This window comes from Vicugna pacos, chromosome 30, assembly GCF_048564905.1.
Source record: "Vicugna pacos chromosome 30, VicPac4, whole genome shotgun sequence".
Classification (NCBI taxonomy): Eukaryota; Metazoa; Chordata; class Mammalia; order Artiodactyla; family Camelidae; genus Vicugna; species Vicugna pacos.
The window spans coordinates 21,562,140-21,583,604 of record NC_133016.1 but is presented as its reverse complement, the minus strand read 5'-3'; the positions used below and the strand labels follow the sequence as shown (position 1 = coordinate 21,583,604).

Sequence of the window (21,465 nt, the reverse complement as noted above, 5' to 3'; positions counted from 1 at the left end):
ACAAGCTCTGACAGAACTCTCTGCAATGGAATAAAAATGAAGTGCCAAAAACACAAGGGGAAAGATGTCATATGTACAGATTAATCTTCCCAAACAATCAGATTTACTGCATGTATTGTTTTTGGTCAGGGAAAAAAGTGGGATCTTCCAGGTAGAGGTAGTCAAAAGTAGTTGGCAATAGAAAATGATAAAATTATCAAATGGGAGTTGTATCTTTGAGATAAAAGGGTCTCGACCCTCTGGTTTAATGTTCACAGCGAATTTACATTCAAGTACAAAACATACAACAGGAAGCATTTATCCCATCAGAAGAGCATTTCCCCCAATTCTCCCTGTTCTTCCCACCAATCTAAAAGCAATCCCCTTCTGTGTATACATATGTACATTACAGCTCGTCCCCTCTCATCTCCCTAGAACCTTACATTACTGGTTATTCCTTGGCACTCATCAACCTCTCCCACTCAACCAGACCATCCATTCATTAATTCATTCATGCATTCATTTAAAAAAAATCCTTCTTCTACGTACCACTTTAATCTCACATCTTCTCATCCAGGTTCCACTCTCTTCTTTCATAGCCAACCTTATTAAGAGAGTAGTCTAAACTCCCTTCCTCTATTCCTTACCTCTCACACTCCCTCTCCAACCAAATTCCATCTGACATCTGCTTCTATCAAACCACTGTAACTGTTCTTACCAGGGTCATAAAGACCCCCACATCTCTGAATCCAACAGACAAGAGTTTGGCCCTTATCTTAATGTCCAAAGCAGCATTCTATGCATAACCATCCCCTCTCCTCCTTAAACTGTCTTTCTTTGGCTTCCAGGTTTCCCTGTTCTGCCTATTCTTTTTCAGCCTACTTAGTAAGCTTAACTTCCTCTATCAAACCTCAGGAGTTAGTCCTAGGGCATTTGTCCTTTTCCCACCCACAAAAGTGAACTACTCTACACCCAGTTCCTACTACCATGCCTATACTCATAATTTTGTTTCTCATCTTAGACCTTCTCTGAGCTCTATAGTAGTCCACCCCAATATCCACTTAGATTTCACAAAGGCACCACAATCTCTTCATTTCCAAAACCAAATTAGTCATCTCTGAACTACCCAACTCTGCTTCTTCTCTAGCTTTCCCTAGCTCAATAAACAGTACTACTATTATTTCAGCTGCTGTCAAAAACCTGAGAGTTACCCTTAACAATACCTTCTCCTTTATTCACTGCATCCCATCATCCACTAGCTCCTATCAAGCCTATGTCCTTAGACTATCCTGTCAACCTGTCTGCTATCTCCTGTGAACCACTCTAAACACAACCTCCATCACTTATTTTTCAGTGGAATAACTGACAATCAACCCGTCTCTCTGTACTTAGTCTTGTTCCTACCCACCAACCTGTTCTCCACAAACAGGAGGCACAATAATATTTTTACAAGGCAAATATAACATGTTTATATGAGAGTTATTTTTTTAGATTTCACATAGCATTTTCAAAATGTCCTATAAGGATAGGGGTAGGGGTGGGGATGACCAAGAGGAGAGTAGTTAAAGGCAGCTTGAGCTTATTCTGATGTTTTTCTCTCCCCTTTAAAGAGAATTATATGCAATAATTTTCAGAGCCAGGCTGTTGATTCTGGACAATGAAAATGCAGCCCTGTTTTATTAGCCCTGTACTAACTAAGAAACTAAGACAACAGAAGACAAGGACAGGTAGATGAGCTAAACCATGGAAAGGAAGCAGTATGCTGCCCCCCTCTGAGGAGACAAGGAAGTGTATAAGGTTGAATGAAGCTACTGTGAAAATCTGGAGGGAGTCTGTGTCATACCAGACCTCCCTCTCGATCAGCAAAGCCTAATACAAGGTGAAAAAGAAGGCAGGTTTGGGGTTTTGTGAAATATGGAGAAGGGCTTAATACATGCTGTAGAAAATCTGACAGCGAATAAAGCTGCTAAGTACAATCATTTACACAGTGTGAAAAAGAATTCACAATACTCAATTTTCAAACTATGTAGAAACCATTAACACAAATTTAAGGTGATTACTCTTTCCTCCTAAAAATCTCAGTCCATATCTCCAGTTTCATCTTAGGCCACTCACACCCTAATTCTCTACATTCTACAAAGAACGTCACATAAATAAAATATTGTTTCCTTGAGGTAACCTGGAGCACCTTACAGACTAACAAGATCCCTGTTATATACATATTACACACCTATTTTCCTTCAAGACACTCTGCATAACTGTCGTTAAGTAATTAAGTGTCCATCTCCCATACATAAGGACATATAAAAGTTTAAAGGAAAATAACAGAAAAGTATAAAACCACTCTCCCTCTCCAGTTGGTTTACCTCTATGATTAACAGACAAAACAGACCTTAAGGCAAAAATTATTATCAAAACAAAAGGTGTCATTCTAACCATGCATGGCCCAAAGATAAACACAGTGAGAATCTACAGAAGTTGTCTTCTGACTGTAAATTTCCCAAGTGGAAAGCAAGTCATCAGTTAGGAAGATGAATAAGGTGAAAGAGGGAGGGTGAATAAGATGATCCAGGTGTGAAACAGTAGTGAGAAAGTGAAGAAACTAGGGAAGCAGAGTATATGACTTCCAGACAATAAGGTCCCACTTACAGGGTTGTAGCCACAAATTTAAAGTGAGACTGATACACATGGATATGTTTCCTCCATTCAAGTTCAGCTGTGTAAGTCCAAGTGCAGTGGTAGAAGCTGGATTTAACCAGAACTGCAGTTTCGCCAAGCAAGTAGAACAAAGCAAGAAAATGCAACCATATGTGCAAGGATATGATTTTAATGATCTCATCAAGAACGTACAGGGTAGCAAAGATGTGGTAGGACCAAAAGAATGGGCATTCCGGTGGAGTAAGGGTAGACTGAACTGGAAAAACAGCAGGTGGCAGTCCAACAGCACTGTCCGTGAAACTGAGATAACAGAACGGTTGCAGTTAATGGTAACCAACAAGCCCTAAAATAGTGCTACTCAAAGTGTTGTCCCTGAGTGACTGCACTGAGAGAAGTACAGAAATTAAGAGTAACTGATTAGAAACGTACAGCAATTTGATATTGTCATGACAACCAAACAGCACTTCAATTTCCTACTATCTGATTTTGACTGTATTTTACCCAAAAAAATCTACCAACAATGGACTGGAAATAAAAATATATTGGTCCTTTACAACAGACAATTCAAAGAAACATAAATTAGAAGCGGGGCGTGCCCTGAGGATCTGCCAGTTTGCACTAACAAAGGGGACTCATTCAATCTGGAGTGGATGGCCACACCTATGCCAGAGGCATTGTAGGTGCAACTGACAATCTTAGCAGCAAGCAAGCAGGGCAGTCAAGGGTTCTACTAACCTGAGGATGTCAGTCATGAAGGAATCCAGCATATTCTTGGCTGAGGCTGCATGACTATACAGAGGAGATGCCAAAGGGTCCAACAAAAAGTGAAAAACCAAACAGACTTGAAAATGGCCCGAACTTTAAAATGTGCTCCCCCATCCATAGGTCAGAGAATAAAAATCCTTACTGGCAAGTGTCTGGGCACAACTTCTCTCCAAGCATTTGCTGACCAATAATCTATGCTGCAAAGGAGCAACCACTAGAAGGCCAGGCTTAAAATTTTAAATAGGAAAAAACTTAAACAGGAAAGCAGAGACATCAGCAACAACACACTGCAGGAGCGACCTCACCAATCTATCCCAGTTACCCAAATAAAGAAACAGCAAAAACACTTTTTCCTAAGGGAAAAATAAGAAGAATCCAAAGTTGCTAGAATATATTATCTAAAATGTCCAGTATTCAACAATAAAGAGACTTCTGAAGAAACAGGAAAAGTGACCTATACACAGATTAAAAAAAAAATCACTAGAAAAATGAGTATCCTCAGATGTCAGACTTGGCAGACTTCAAAAGAGTTACTTCAAATATGTTCACAGAACTAAGGAAACATATTTTAAAAATTACAGGAAAGTATGATAACAATGAATCAACAAATAATTTCAATAAGACAAGAATCATTAAGAGGACCAAATGGACATTTTGACCATTTGAAAAAAAATTCACTAGAAGAGCTCAACATCAGATTCAAGATCGCAGAATAAAGAATCCCTCAACATAGTGAGAGCTCAACAGAAATTACACAAAGGGTAGAAAAAAAGTAAAGAAAAATGAACAGAGCCTCAGAAACTCACAAGACAACATCAAAAATACTAACGTGTGTAATAGGAAACCTTATAAAGAGACTAAGAAAAAGGTAGAAAAGATACTTGAAAAAAAAAATAGCCCAAAACTTCCTCTAAATTTGATGAAAAGCATGAATCCACACATTCAAGAAGCTCAACAATGCCAAGTAGAATAAACAGAGGTCCACACAGATACAACATAGTCAAACAAGTGAAAGAAAAATCTTGAAAGCAGTAAAAGAAAAATAACTCATCATTAACAAGGAAACCACCAATTAGATTAACAGGTGATTTTTCATCTGAAACACTGGAGGCCAGAAGGTAGCAGAATGATATTCCAAGTGCTTGGGGTGGGGAAGTTGGGGGTGGGAGGAGGCAGGACGTGGGGAAGGGGAGTGGGACATGGGACTATTAATTAAGAATTGTACACTCAGCAAAACTATTCTTTCAAAACGAAGGTGGAGGGAGGGAAGCATAAAGGAACAAAGAAAACTCCCAGATAAACAGTGATTTAAGAGATTTCATTGGTAGCAGATCTGCTTTACAAGAAACAATAAAGGAAAAGTCCTTAGGCTGAAAAGAAATGACACCATACTGTGACTCAAATCTACAAAAAAGAAACTCCAGACAATGAAAAGTGTAATGTAAGTATGTAAGTCAGCATAAAAGACTTTATAATTTTTACTTCTCTTATTTTCTTTTAAAAAATACAAGATTGTTAGATAAACAAGATTATACTGTACAGCACAGGGAAATATATACAAGACCTTGCAACAGCTCATAGCGGAAAAAAAAATTTGACAATGAATATATGTATGTTCGTGTATAACTGAAAAACTGCTCTACACTAGAATTTGACACAACAATGTAAAATGACTATTACTCAATAAAAAAAATGTAAAAAAAAATACAAGATTGTACAAAGCAATGATTATAACACTGTATTGCTAGGTTTACAATATATTTAGATGTTACATGTATGAAAATAGTATCATGAAAGGGAAGGAGGATATGGAGCTCTCCCATACTGGAGCAATGTTTCTGTACCTTATTAAGTACTAATATGAAGAAGACTGTGATAAATGAAGATACAGATGTAATCCCCACAGCAACCACTAAGAAAATAACTCCCAAAATAAAGCTAAAAAACAACTCCCCCAAAGGCACCTCTGGTGGTACAGAAGAAAAACAAAAATGAGATGTTAGAAAATAAATAACAAAATGGCAAAAGTAATGTAACCATATTAATAATTACATTAAATATGAATGGTCTAAACATTCCAATCAAAAGGCAGAGATTGTCAAACTGGGTAAAAAAGATCTAATTGCATGCAGTTTGCAAGAGACAGATCTTAGATTCAATTGTATAACAGGCTGAAAGAAAAGAATGGAAAAAGATATACTACGCAAAAAGCAACCATAAGAAAGCTAAAACATATTAGTATCAGACAAAATAGACTTTAAGATAAGAAATATTGCTAGACACAAAGAGGGACACTTCATAATAATACAAAAGTTAATATACCAGGAAAAGATAAAAATTATAAATGTATACACTACTTATAAATATATATGCACTTAACAAAGGCTCAAAATTACATGAAGCAAAACTAACAGAAGATAATTAAATATTTACAGTCACAGATTTCAATTTCTCATTCTAAATGAATAACACTAGACAGAAAATCAGCAGGAATATAGAAGCCTTGAACATTATTAACCAACTCAACCCATATGACATATACAGAACACTCTACTTCTTGGGTGGTTAATGGCATATATAATTGAGTACAGGGTAATCCCAATTAAAATGTGGTCTACAGGAAGAGTAAAAAGAGAAAAAATCAACTTTGATTTGAATTAGATAATGCTTATAAGAACACAGGCCTCAAAGGAAAAAAAAAACTCAGAAATACAGGTTTGGACATTATCAGTATAAGCGGAAGCGACAGATGAATATATCAGCTTATCCAGGGAGAAAGAGTGAACAGAGAATAGACTTTAATAGACTTTTTTTAAAAATATGTGAACCAGTTGCTTTAATGTATAAACTGGTAGGTAAGAAAATATCCTTGGAGAAAAAAATACATCAAGTAATCCATAAAACACACCCACAGAAGAAAGTTTTCCTTCTTGCAATATATTCTTGGATGTTTAGTAACTTCCAAAAGACTTAGAGTTGTAAGAAAGGAACATGATTAATACGGTCTTAACTAAGACCACTGCAGGAAATCCTCATGAGGATTTTGACAGAGCAGTGTATAAAATCATTAAGCACTCAACATAAGAAAGGCTTGCCTTTTATGGCTTTCAATTTTACCCCTTGTGAACAACCATCATTAACCATCCTATAACACCATGATAATGACACAAAAATGAATAAACTGACACTGTACTGTCCTTCCTGATATGACAAATGCAAACTGAAGTCATTTGCTATTACAAGTTTACTGTTGCTACAGGCACTTTTCCGTTAAAACCACAAGTTGACACAAGCACAGACAATTAAGTAAAACTGCTTCTAGGCAAGATTTTGCTCTACAGTCAAATAAAATGGGGCATTCTAATTGCTAGCACTCCCGCATCTGTTTATGTCATATCACCAGCCTAGAACTGTAAGAAATACAAGCAGCTAATGCCTCTAATATGATCTATATGAACCAGTTAACTTACTCTGCATCTCCACATGTAGAAGCCACAGTACTAGATAATTAATGAATTTCAACTTTGTCTCTTACACAAAACAATACTCTGAACTAAAAATGGCTTTCTATTCAGACAAAAAGACAACTTTAAAGAGGGTCAATGTTTAGTTATCAGCTACCACACCAGGAACTGGGAAAGGTACAGTACATTCCTAGTGGAACTCAGAGTCAAAGGAAGAGATAACTGAATAATCACACAAATAAATATTAAATTTATTCTGTGGTAAATCCAGCAGAGAGAAGGTATGTTGGCACCATGGAAGGAGAAAAAGAGGAATGTTAACACTAGCCTAGGAGATCTAGCAAGGTTTCCTAAGGAGTAAATAGGAAACACTGTATCAGGAGGGCAACACAGATTTGAGCAGATTTGTACTTCAAAAAGACCACTCTGGCTGCAGAGTAGAGACTGGATGGAAAAGGAGACAAGGGTAAATGTCACAGAACAATTCAAAGGCAAGACAAAAAACTACAGTAGCTCTAGACTGACGATAGCGGCAAGAGAGATACAGACAGATCTGAGAGATCATAGAGCAAACACGGGAGGAGAGAAAGGCAGGTATCAAGGACAAGTCTTTGGTGTCTGGATTCTGGAACTACACTGATGGCAGAACCAATCACTAAGGGAACATGAAAGACCTGTGCAGTGAATGGAGAGGGGGAAGGGACATCAAGAGTCTGTTATTAGGCGTGGGGAGTTTAAAGTGCCTTTGAGACATCCCAAGAAATGACGAGGAAGCACTACGATATTTAATATTTAGATCTAAAACTCAGGAGAGGTTGGGGATGGATTTTCCTGCCAATAATATTAAAGTGTCCTTGGCATTCCTAGGCATGTCCTTGGCACTTATTTATTAACCAAATAAAATCATGAATTTAAAAAATTCAAATCTTTGAGAATCAGTACCATTTTCTCTACTTCTGTCTCTCTGCAGCTTACTCCCATCATACTTAAAAGTAATGACAGATGAAAAAGAAAGGCAGCAAAGTAAAGAAAAGAAATCTAAGAAACTTGGGTTCTAATCCTAATTCTGCTATTCACTGTATAAATTAGGATAAATATCTTTTTTTAGTTCCTAACTTGTAAAATTAAAAAAAAAAGTAGGGCTTAAGGATGCAGATTCTAATGGTTGTTAAGGAAAACAGACATGAATACATGAAACAATGTTTAAAGAATGCTTTAAAAAGTCTAAAGCATTATAGACATGCAATGTATTGCTCAAGCACACTACTTAGATACTTCTCAGGACATACCTGTGTGTCTTTAGGAAAGCAGAGCAGCTGTTTTAGAGGTATTTTAGTACTAACCTTACACTTAACTGCAAATAATTCAGGCCTTGGCTTGACTGGATCAGATAGTTTGATGGTCAAAGACACAATATATCCATGTGTGTGTGCATGCGTATGTATGCATGTATATATGTATGTATGTATGTATGTGTGTGTGTGTATGTTTATATGCAATAACTTTTAAAATCAAGCACTGTCTAATTTCTAAAATCAGCCCAAGCACTTAAATGCATAACCCAGCCCTAGCAACTCCATTAGATAAATACAGTTGACCCTTGAAAGCAACAGGGTGGGGCGCTGACCCTCTTCACAGTCAAAAAACCCACATATAATTATACAATATAGTCAGCCTTCCCTATACTCCTTTCCTCCATATCCTTGGGTCCCCCATATCCACAGCTCACGTAGTACTGCAGTATTTACTACTGAAAAAAAATCCTCCAAAGTGGACCCACGCAGTCCAAACTTGTGTTGTTCAAGGGTCAACTGTACTATTATCCCATTTTGCAGACAGGAACAAAGCTAGAGAATTTGTACAAACTCAGCAGATCCAATACTGGAGTCAGGATTTTAACAAAAGCAACCCCAGAGTCCAATTTTACTATACCTTAACATAATGAGCTGCTCAACATATTTGCTATCAAAGATAGTAATAAAGTCAAGAAAAAGGGTGCTTCTGCTATTCTGCTATAATTCCTACTTTTAAGTCTGTGATTATCAGTCAAAAATGCTGAAGGGTATGCTGCCAAAAATTAGAAGCAAGCAAGATGTCCTTTATTAGGTGAGTGGATAAACTATTACATTTGGACAATGGAGTATTATTCAGCACTAAAAAGAAATGAGCCCTCAAGCCATTAAAAGACCCTAATGTTAAGTACGGAGAAACTCAAATGCATATTACTAAGTAAAAGAAGCCCATCTGGAAAGGATACATAGCGTCTAATTCCAACTATATGCCATTTCAGAAAAGGCAAAACTATGGAGAGATAGTAAAACATCAGGGTTTGGGCTAGAGAGAGAGAGACAGGCAGAGCAGAGACGATTTTTAAGGCAATGAAACTGTAATGGTGGATACATGTCATTACAAATTTGTCAAAATCCAAACACTGTGCAACACCAAGGGTGACCCTAATGTTAAGTAGGGACTCTGTGATAATGATGTGTCAAATGTAGGTTCCTCAGTCGTAACAAATGTATCACATCGGTGAGGGATGTTGGTAACAGGGGAGGCTATGTATATGTGGGGCAGGGAGTATATGAAAAATCTGTACCTTCCATTCAATTTTATTGTGAATCTAAAACTGAAATAAAATAACTAAAGAGACTGTTGAAGAAAAAATCAAGTTGCCAGAGGGTAGCAGAGAAGAGGGAGGAATGAACAGGTGGAGATCTTTAGAGCAATGAAACTATTCTGTTAGATACTGTAATGATAGACAGGCATTAGGCATTTGTCAAACTCCACAGAACTATTATTCAACAGAGTATCACTATTTTTCAACACAAAGAGTGAACCTTAATAATAAACTTGAACTTTGACAATGTATCAATATGAGCTCAATAATTATAACAAATGCAACAAACTAATGCAAGATGTTATAATAGAAGAGAGGAGCGTATAGCTCAGTGGTACAGTGCATGGGTTCAATCCCCAGTACCTCTAAAAAAAAATGTAATAAATAAATAAACCTAATTACCTTTCCCCTCAAAAAAAAATCTAAAAAAAGAAAAAATAACAGGGAAAACTGAGGAGGGAGCATAAAGGAATTCTCTATGCCTTCTGCTGAATTTTTCTGCAAACCTAAAAGTACTCTAAAAATAAAAATCTACTAGTTTTTCTGTAATGTGAAAAAAATTGTTAGCTTGGAGCTTCTGGCGGGTGGGGAGGTTGGGGCCAGGGGTGGGGTGGGGAGCAGGCAACTCTGTCCTCATGAGAAGCCTGGCTGAAAATAAAGCCTACAAGAAAAGTAAAGAGCCACTATACAAAGAGAGATGATACCCAGTACCAAGATGATATCAAATGAGCTCCTAGATAGAACAAGGCCAGCTGCACACTGGATTTATCACAGTTAAATGAGCCTTTTAAATCTCATTTTTGCTTTTTAAAAAATGCATGTGGTACCACATATACATACACACACACATACACATATCTGTCACCTGCATAAACATGTTCATAGGAGCTAGGGTCACAACATACAGAAAACCGCTGCAGTTAACAGCTCTACCTGGAGACTTCATGGAAAAGGCAACATGAGAACAAATCTGCACCACCCTGGCCTTGCTTGTCAGTATCGGAAAACTAGCGCCTCCTAGTGGTGCTGCTGGTCAAATTTAGACACTCAACCAGCATAAACACGCAACCATGAACTAGCCGGGACCTCAATGTTTCCAAAAAGCTTCAAGGGATATTTTTTAAAGATACAGGCAATTTCATTTGTAAAACCCACTAAAACAGAGTTTCAGTCACTAACTATTTTAAAAAAGAAATTGATAAATGTGTTATTGCCTATTTGTAGACTTTCATAAAAGTTGTAATTTAACAAGATAAACAGAATAAGTGGTCTACCCACTCTGACAACTATCTAAACAATTCTATTTAGGTTTTCAGAACATTTTAATTATTTTTATTAATTATTGCTCATAGTTAACCTGAAATGTATAATCCTCATTTCTAAGAAAAGAATATGTAGGTCGATGGCCAAGTTATATTTAGATACATTTAAACAGATATATTTAGAACAGTTTCTGAACTTCCAACCTTCTTCTTAACCTAAGACTAGATCACGCTACATAAGCAGCCTCCTTTCACCAAAATAAAAGTTCTGAACATCTGGATCTTTACAAAAGATATTTTAGATTATATACTTAAAAGATAAGGTTTTAATACAGAGCCCTTTCAATCAAGTTTTTCTAATATATTTGAAGTTTGATATTTAAAATTGTTTTTGGTGCTAACCATTCATAGACACTTCTGTCGCCCCATAGCAATGCACATTTGTGGGGAATCTGGTCCTAAAATTCGGTCTTATCCACAAATACACAAGAACATATGTCCTGTGTAAATCAAGGTACATCTTCACTTTACAATGAAGAAGGTAAACTAGACTGCTCCTTGCTTAGACCCATAGTTAGTTTCCTTTCGTTCTTTTTTTTTAAAGTACAATTTCTTTATACAAATTTCCTTACAATTAAAATAAAATTTGAATTTGCTTTGAGGTCTACAAGATAGGTGTTGCTCAATTCTCACCTCAGAATCATTTTGTCTCATTAGGCTGCAAATTCTTCACGCCAAGATCTGTGATTCAGGGGATTTTGCATTTGCTGTTCACACTGCCGGGAAAGCACTCATCCCGATCTTTTTTGGTGCTGGCTCTTACATTTCAGGTCTCAATTCAAATTCACATTAAAAAGGCCTTCCCTAAATGTATTAAATGCATACTCTCACCCATTCCCCATTCTCTATTTTTTTAAAAGTATCTAAAATTACCTTGCTGATTTATGTGTCTAGTTTATTGTCTGTCTGCTTCATAGAATATGACACAAAAGGGCAGGGACTCTGACTCACTGATTACCATATCTGCAGTACCTAGAAAAATACCCAACACACAGTAGACACATAATAGCTATTGAACATATAATCAGTATTTATTAAGCAGAAGACATTTTGCTAGGTCCTGTGGATAAGAAGTCCCATATCATTTAAAATAAAATGTTTTATTAAAATAGAATTTTAAGGACATCTTAATTTTTAAATCAAGTTGACATTTTAAAATCTCACATATTTGTTAATAATGTCCAAATCTTAGAATTTTTAAGGACAAACTCTACAAGTGCAGTTACTCTTTCCTTCAGCACTAACTTTAACTACAGATGCATTATTAACATAACACGTGCCCTTTAGATATGCATGATACCAGGCTTTAGAAATGAATTATTTTTCAATACAGCAGCCACAGAATACGCAAATGCATGCCATATCCTTGCTCAGATCAATGGCTCAATTAGTACTAGCTAGAAATGTTTAAATAAGAAATACTAAGCACTTCATAATTTGGTTTTACCCATAAATATACAAGAATACATCTTTTGTGTAAGTCAAAGCATATTTACATTCTACACTTAAAAAGGCACACAAGACTGCTCCTTTGATAATCTTCCCTAAAAACAAAACACTCATTGTTTTGATTCATTTTATAGAAACCACACAACTGCCATTTCTTTGGTATTTTTATATACGAAGAAAATGGGATAGTTTTCCATACTGCACTTACTTAACATTATGCCCAAGAATGCCAAATGGTTAATCAATAAAAGAAAAATCTACACCATATAAGGGAGGGATAAGAAGGAGTTATTAAGTAAAGGAGTTGTCGTTTAATAGCCTCATAGTAGTCTAGTCTAAACAAAACTTCTAAAGTTTAAAAAAATGGGCTTAGCTTAAAATCCAAAAATCATTAGCTCCCTTACAATTTAAATATTCAACTATGCAAGTTTATTACTAAATTTGTAATTCAAAAATGATGCCCTCTACTAGCACTAAAAATCAAAGCAACTGTACGTTTCTATATTTTTGTTAAAACACTGCTTTCTTGTATGGATGAGACTTAAAAAAAAAAGTCACAAGACCACCATAAGAATGTAGCTAACTCTAAAATAACAGAAGTTCCTGCCTCTGAAACAGTTATAATATGAAACAGATTATAGCTTGTGTTTTGCTAACTCGTTTTTTTAAGTAGTAATAACTTCCCTAATATGTAATCGGGACCAAGGTTAAAGAAACCAAAATCCATGACAGTTGTAGGTCTTTAAAACCACTCTCTTAGGTCATCAAACTTTGCCTACTCTACACCTAGAAACTTGGGAAAAGGAAAAAAAAAAAGCCCAAGGTATTTTGCAGTTTTGCTCGGTTTTGTTTTTTTAAATATAAACAAGAACAGGGGGACAAGACAAGACAGGGGACCAAGAGACAAACTGCAACCCGTGAAGATGTAACTAGAATGAAGCAGCGCTTTCCAACAGTATTTTGTGTGCCCACTTCTTGCTGGTGTGGACAACTAGCAGAGAGACTCCTAAAGTGACTCTGCAGTGTTAGGCAAGTTGGATACCGGAACAGATATTGTGACAATCTAATTCTAATGGTAGGAGAGAATCACAATAGTAGTAATCATCAAAAAAATTAGCACCCAACAATTACTACGTAATTTTTCTGACTGTTGCACACAAATACACTGCTGGAAGAGGGTGATTTTTAAAGTAACACCTCCTCCACCCACCCACACAATGACTGAGAAAATGTAAGCCAAAAAAATTAAGAGTTAATCTTATACATGAGGAAGGAGGGAAATAACACATAATGAGGAAAGTAATTTAAAAGAAACAACTTATTTGTATAAATGGTTTTACTTACCCTCCTCTGCCCCATTAAATTACAATCTCCTTTGAAGACAGGGACTATGTTAATCATCTTCAGTTCACTCACCGTTCCTAACACACAGTATTTAATAAATATTTGCTGAATTGATGAACTGAATCATTTTGGAAAATCAGCAAGACCACTAATGAAACAGTTTTTGCTTAACAGGACCAGTGACTTGTATATAAAAATATATTCCATCACATAGAATCAGTATGATTTCCAATAGAGCAACTTCCCTTTTATCTTTCCAAATAAAAACATAAGGTGGGGGAGGGTACAGCTCAAGTGGTAGAGCCCATGCTCAGCATGCATAAGGTCCTGGGTTCAATCCCCAATGCCTCTCTAAAAACAAATAAATAAGCCTAATTACCTACTCCCCACCCCCCCAAAAAAAAACCAGTTAAGACAAAACTGACACAAATGCTAATAGCCTAGTAAAGCTACTTCCTTACATTTAGAATATGTATATAAAGTGACCGTGTATTTATAAAGATGCAAAAACCAGACACGAAGAAACGAAATATCATAAGTCACATAACCAGTGAGGTAAAAAGGAGAATCTCACTAAAAATCAAAATGAAGCCCACTCTCCCCAGATGTTCAGTTCTAGGAAGATTCTATTACATCTGTAACAGCAATGTTCTCAAATTTTTTGAAATAGAAAAATTAACCTCTTTCCTAATCTGTATACATAAAAACTAACATACTTTAATGACAACAGTATTCTTACTGTAAATAAGCACCAATATCTCAAAATAAATTTTACTTTCAAAGGACTTCTTTTGATTATTTGTCAGGATTTGGGGTAAACATTTCCACTGAGAAGTTCTGGTATGGATAACGTGGACAGTGCAAGAACCAAATATTCAGATTGAAATAAGTATGTCTACAGAATTACAATATAATGGAAATAGCCCTTTTATCCACAGCAACTCATCCCTTCCCTTAGCTCTGAAAAGGAAGAGGCTGAAGAGGCTATAACTATAAACCAGATATAGTATAAAAGACTCAGGATGGGAATGATGAAAGATATTCAGAGTGAGGAACTATGAGTAATTAATTAATGGAATTAGGCAGGGAGAATCAGCGGCTGCTAACATCACAGAGAACCAATTATGCGCCTCCTGATCCAAGTACTCAGCATCACCTACAAAGCACTTTTGCCCCTCAAAGAGAAAAAAAAAAGAATAAATGAGAAACCAAACCTGATCAAGCCTCTAATACCTAATATCAATTAACAAGAAACACAGGAGACAGAGGTACACTACTACAGGAACAGAATTTCAAACCATGGGAAAATTGTTTCTTCAACAAGTAATCTGTCAGGAAAAAGAAATGGAGGGGGAACTTACAGATTACAAAACAACGCACAGACCTTATTTGGCCCTTGCTCTGAATAACTGTAAAAAACACACTTACGAGACAGGAGAAATCTGAACACTGAGTATCATATGATATTAAGGAATTATTACTAATTACATTTCAGTGTGATAATTATTTGACTTTTTTCCTTCAAGAGTGAAGTTGACTAAGAAACTGGAGTGTTAGAAGGCTGGAGTACAGAGAGGGAACACTAAAAATGAATGCAGTTGAATGGACTTGGCCTACCCGGAACTGAAATATAAACTGTGAGATTGCAACCACTGGAAGAGAGCAGCTTTGCCTCCTTGCCAGTCAACCTCTTCTCCACTGATACAAGCTCTATAAATAGGTCAAGAGTGACAATGGCTGCTCAAATCTCTTCATGTTGCAGATACTACCACCACTGACATGTATGGGGCCCAGCACCAGACCAGGGCTGTGAGTAAACCAGCATCAAGCAAGAAGCCCAGGAAGTTACCAAAGGCAAAGAACGCACAGTGGCCAATGAGAGACCCCCAAGTGCTCAAAAGCACCAGTGTCAATCAAGCATAATTAAAAACACAGGTTCTAGATTTCCCCCAAGATTTCTGCCCTGGCCATTTTCTATCTCCCTCTTTAGATAGTACACATAAAATGGGTCACCACATACTGGGAGCTGAGGTCCCCAAAATAAATACCGCCAAAAACCTATCCACTATACACACGCTCAGGCTCACAGCAAATTGTTTAGTGGATTGCAGTGGAGACAAATAATGGGAAACCCTTGATGAAGAAAAGTTGATTTAAGAATAAACTATGCTTCTATGCTGGGTTAAAAACTAAGGCAGGCAGGATACTGCTGAAAATTCTAACCACATGAGGTTTTTGTTCGTAATACAGAAAGGAAAACAGTCCTGTTTTCCTACAGTTTTAGTCCACACCCAACTTCCCTATCCCCAACAATACCCTTCTCTAATTATAAGACACCTAACAAAATGCTGACTCTGGACATCAAAAGTTATTTTTTTTAAACCCGACAACTCAGTAAAAAATAAATTCTATTGATCTCTTTGGTCAGTGTCTGGTTTCCCTAACGTTAACCATGCCTGTGAAAACTTACATCTCTAAGCTACCTACCTTAACACAATCCCAGTTTATCCACATTCTTGGGAACGGCTGCTGTAAGTACATTTTAACACATTTAATTTTGTTGTTCTCTGAACAACAATCAGAACTAATTTACTAACACATGGGCTTAATCCCAGGCAGACTGGCAGTAAAAAAGAAGTCAAGTCTCCAATCATTTTCTTTTAAGCTTAGAGACTCATTTAAGGGGGAAAAAATGCTATTTTCCAATAACTTATTTTAAATGATTTTATAAAAAGACTAACTCCATACTATAGCTGTTTCACAACACTTATACTTTTTCTCTTATGGCCTACTTTTCTTCTCCACATTTTAGAGCAGAAAAGAAACTCAGAAATCATCTGGTTCCCTAGATTTGAGTTCCTGGAGCAGAAATTTCTTTCATCTTTGTACCTGTCCCCACCTGGCACCTGAGTGCTCAATAAATGGGTCTTTAATTAACCAGGTATTACTACTCCCACATACAAATTAAGTTCTGTGGATAGATTTCGACTTTTGATTAATCTTCACTTAACTAGAAAATACGCATCCAGGTAGTTTTCAAACCCAAGTCAAATTAGTAACATAAGACTTACACCATGTATCTACTGGCTACAAAGTAACAGAAACTGAGGTCCCTAATTTTGAGTAAAGACATGAAAAAGAATAGAACCAAAACTTAAACACTGTCAATTAAAGCCACAAATCCTAAATAAGACAACCCTCAAATCTGAGTCACACTGGTTACGTTACAGTATTTTTAAACCACTTTTACTATTGCTGCTACTAACACGTTACAACTATGTCCAATACATACAACACTTCCTCCCCTAGCAGTTGAGAAATATAAGAGGATAAAACAAGCAAGATAATTTTAGTTTCACCCTGCTCCTTCCTTTTTTCACAAGGACCTGTAGGCTGTGTGAAAACTAACTGAACATCAATCCACTTCTTCTGAGAAGCTGCCACACGAAAGCAGAGAATGTTATTTCCTTAAGTTCAATCATATGAGTTCTGAAAGAGTAAGGAAAGTAGGTAAAATTAAAGATAAAGGCTCAAAGTATTTAGAAAAGTTATGACACCGATTGAAATTAATGTTAAGACTGGAATTTGACAACTAAAGAAAAACAACTATCAAATTAGTCTGCTGATCAAGAATCAACCCATAATAAAGAAATAAAACCAATAAAATTTCTACTCAGTGAACCTAAGGATAAAGAAAAATCTTTCAAGGAATGCCTATCTCATCCTTCATATTCCATCTGATTTTTTCCCCCTTAAAGGAGAAAATTAGTAACTCATTAGCAGACCAGGGTACCTTTACACCCTGGCTGTACCTTCATCTAACCCAGAGAGTTTACATCTATCCCTCTGTAAACTCAAGGCACTGGCCACACTTAACTGTTCAAGATCACTGATACTCATGACTTCGCTTAGGCTGTTCTCTAGCCTCGAATGCTCACCTGAAAATACATCTCAAACCTCAGGTTTAAATGCATCAGTTCTTTAGCAACAAGACCTGAGTCTCATACATCACTACCGCACCAGCAATGAGAGCACCACTGAAACGCAGCAAGCAATCAACAACCAGTGCTGTGAAAATAAAGAGGTTCCACCTGAATGTCTTGTCCTGTTTTCCCAGCAGCTCTTCCCCCTTCTATAGTCTCATAGCTTTCTACTCAGTTATCAATACGTCTATTTCGTTTTTACTTCTTAATTATCCAAGAAACTTTATTTGGCCCCACACTCTTTTTGAAAATAATACAGAATACCAAAATTAGTATGGTTCAAAAGAAAATATGTTAACAGTACAGCATTTTCCATCCTTCACAGGTTTTCTCAAGTACTGTCAATTTAGTAAACACGAATACACATGGTTTTCATGTCCCTAGTTACCTGCAGGAAAATTAGGAAGGTCTACGATGATTTACCAAAGTTACAAACGTAGCGTCTGAGTCTCTAGCATAAACATACGCCAGTTCCAAACTTTAAAAGGGAAGAAACAAAACATTCTAATCACCCATACATTAGCTCTATTCATGCTCACATCAGAACAAAGTCATAAGATTGAAGATCTCAGTAAAACAACGCCTCAAATAATAACTAACTACACAAGCTCCCAGAAGTTACTAGTCATACACTAAGGAAATTTAAGGTACCAGTATGAAATAGAACATTTGAAGGACAAACTCAGTTCTATCAGAACAGCATTAAATTAGAATCTAAAGCTAAATTTATCTTTAATATATAGGTCTTGGATTGATCATGAAGACTACAGGACAAAGAGCATTATAACACTCTTTCATAAATGCACTTAACAGTGATGTAAACTGAACTAGTGAGTAATGTAACAACTACACAACAACTACACTGTGAACTTAATAAGAAACAATGGGGAAAGTTTCCAGTTCCAAAATCTAGTCAATTCCATTTTTCACCAAAAAAATCAGAAAAAAAAACATTTTTTTTCATTAGGAAACCGTATTTAGCTGACACTTCAGGTATAAGTCAATTACCTTTAAGCTTCTCCCTTCCTTTCATATTTTGTCACCTATTTTGAAGTTTACATCTATGCCGACATTATGAAAAGGACATGGTTTGAAGTTTTAAGATTACAATGGTACTGAAAAGCATTCTGAAGGAATCTGATTTAGAAATATCTAAAAATATTTAGACATTTATTTCTCATTTTATGTAACTGCATGAAGTTTCACTAAGGCTCTTCTTACAGCAGCATACAGGTCATTGCAGTAAATTCCTTCTTAGTTTCCCAAGTTCAAATTTAAGTCATAATTTTATATTTACTCAGCACCTACTGTGCATAAAGCACTCAACTAGGCATTATATTGGCCAGAATACTCGGCCCAAAGTATTACACTTCTTACTAGAAAACCTCAGCATTGTGACTCCTCAGGACATCAGTTAATAACTATCAATTGTCGGTCTCTAAAAATGCTAGTTAAACCAGAAAACAATGCTCTCACTGAAGGAATCCAGACCGACAGGATCAGCAAAACCACATGAGAAGTTAACAGCCTCCGTCCTTAAAGTATTCCAGAAGGGAGTAGTTCAAGCTGCTAGCGAGTGCCCAACGACACTACACAGTAACAGCCTTAGCAAAACTGCCAGATGTATTTGTAGTTAAGAGGTCCAACCTTGACAAAGCCTCATCTGGGTTTTTCAGCCTCCTAGATGGCAGGAGTCAGAAAGCAGAAGCTCAGGCAAGAAACACCACATCCAGCACAAACTGCTCAAGCGGTTCAATCTGGGAGAACAAGCACAGACGTTCATTCCTTCAGTCTGTGAACATCTATTCCGTGACACAGGAGAGGACGGTTTAAAGGGGAGAATGAATGACGTGAGGTTCTGTTGGGGGCTGCTGTCCCAACAATACACTCAGATTGGTGCCACAAGAAATAAAGTACGAAGTGCTACTGGGGAAAGAGGAGAACTCTCCACGGAAGAGTCAGAGAAGACGAAGATCTTTAACTTGAGGCTCGTCAGCTTATATCCTCGCCGGCTTTCTAAATAAAGTTGACAAATGCGCCAGAAGAGGTCAGTTTTGGAGAATGACACGTCCGTGCCACTGACCGGAGGCGTCTGCGGACTGAACGCGGTGGAAGCGCCGAGACGCAGGCGGCGCCGAGCCGGAGAAAGCCTTTCTCCCTTCTCCTAGGCCTCGGCAGCCGCGGCGCTGGGGCGGCCGCCCGGGCTGTCGGGAATCCGGGCAGGTGTCGGCGCCAGACCCCGCATGCGGAGCCGGCCGAGCTGGCCGAGCTGCCGCCGCTTCCCCCGCGGCCCGGGGCGCCGGAAAGTTGCGTGAAGACAACTCCAGGGCCGCGAAACCGCTCCCCCGCGCGGCCCACGGGCTGCGGCACCGCCGGCCTCCTCTCCGCCGAGGGGAAAGGGCTTCGCCTGGCCGGGCAAGAAGAGGGGGGCTCGGCCGGTCGGCCAACTCGGCCGGGCCAGGAGGACGCGAGGGTCACCGGCGGGCCGGCAAAGGGTCGGGCTGTTCCGCCTCTCTCGCTGGTCCCAACCCGGGCCGCGCCTCCCGCCACGTCCAGGCGCGGACACCCGGCGCCGGCCAGCCGGGCCCGTCACGACCCGGGCGCCGGGACGCCGCAGAGCCTCGCCCGCGGCCCGCAGCCTTCCGACACCCCCGACCCCTCCTGGGGACGCAGCCCGAGTCCCACGACTCGACCGGTAGCCGGGCCGCGGCCCTGCGCCCCTTCCCGCCTCACCTGCGCTCCGCGGCGGCCCCGCACCTCCTCGCCCGCCCCGCGCGCCCCGTCGGGGCACGCACCGACCCCCGGGCCGGGTCTCTGCGGGCCGCGGCGACTCGGAATGCGACGGCCACCGCCGCCTCCTCCGCCTCAGCACAAACCCCGGCGGCGAGCAGAGAGGGTCGCGGTCCGGGCCCCGCCGGGGCCAAAGCGAATCTCGCCGCCTCCGCAGCCTCCACCACCAAGTCCCTTCACTCGTCCGCGCCGACCGGAGAAAATGTCACCAGAGGCCGTTCCGTTCGGCGCCTCACTTCCGCCCGGAACCACAGAGTCAGCTCTGGTCGGCTAGAGCGGCCTCTGCAGCTGAGGGCCTCTAGGGACCGGAGCGGGCGGCCGAGGAAAAGCCAGACGGCGCCACCTGGCGGGAGGCGACCCGCGCTCCTCCCGTTGCAGAGTGGAGGGTGCGCGAGCACCGGCTTCCCGGGCTTCGTTCCCGCGCTCCCTGCTACTGATCAGGCAGCTCCCTCCTAGAAATGTCGTTCCGTAAGGGTCACAAAGGCAGTCAATACAAGCTAAGGACAGTGCCCTAAGAAAAGGACGGCGCTGCCTTTTCCGTGCGCTGCTCAGTACTCACCCCTCCCGAAGCCTTCCCGAATGAAGCTTCTGGCGTCTAAATACTTGAGTCACTATAGCAGGGAGCCCACTCCCTTCCCTCCCCGCTTTTCCACGGATGCCGACAGCTCGGCTCAGGAACACTCGATTGTGCTCCTCTCAACCGGTGGCATCAACATTCCGTTCAAGTTTCTGGACGAACCTTGCAGGCCTCACAGACAGACCGCCACCTGCTGGTGAGACCCCGCTCCGCCCCTACGCGCGCTGCGGCCGCGCCGCATTCCACCTCTGCAGAGTCACCCCTGATCTGCGCCAGCGCACTCTGAGTTTTCGACGCCCTTTGTCGAGGTCTGAGATTGGGGGGAACGTGCTCCACGCGGGACCTGGGAGAAGGGTGAGGTGGGTGCGGGCCCCCTGTTGAGTACAGGGCTTGAGAAGGGGAAAGAAGTGTTGAGAACAAACTTCAACAACTTAAGATCTGGCCAAGGGCTTGCACTCTCTAAAAGGAGGGTTTTAAAAAATAAATAAATGCATAAGGGCTTGAGGAGAAAATGTAA

At 39.3% G+C, this 21,465-nt stretch overlaps 1 protein-coding gene across 2 annotated transcripts in view; it reads right to left on the bottom strand.

Moving 5' to 3' along the window:
* The window catches only part of ARK2N (arkadia (RNF111) N-terminal like PKA signaling regulator 2N), a 63,752-nt gene extending 42,640 nt beyond the window's left edge, over window positions 1-21,112 (bottom strand). For both annotated transcript variants that reach the window (XM_072952294.1, XM_072952295.1), the window contains exon 1: window positions 20,315-21,112. The gene's annotated coding sequence lies outside the window, so the exon portion shown is untranslated. The remainder of the gene's footprint in view (window positions 1-20,314) is intronic.
* Window positions 21,113-21,465: the final 353 nt, after the last annotated feature.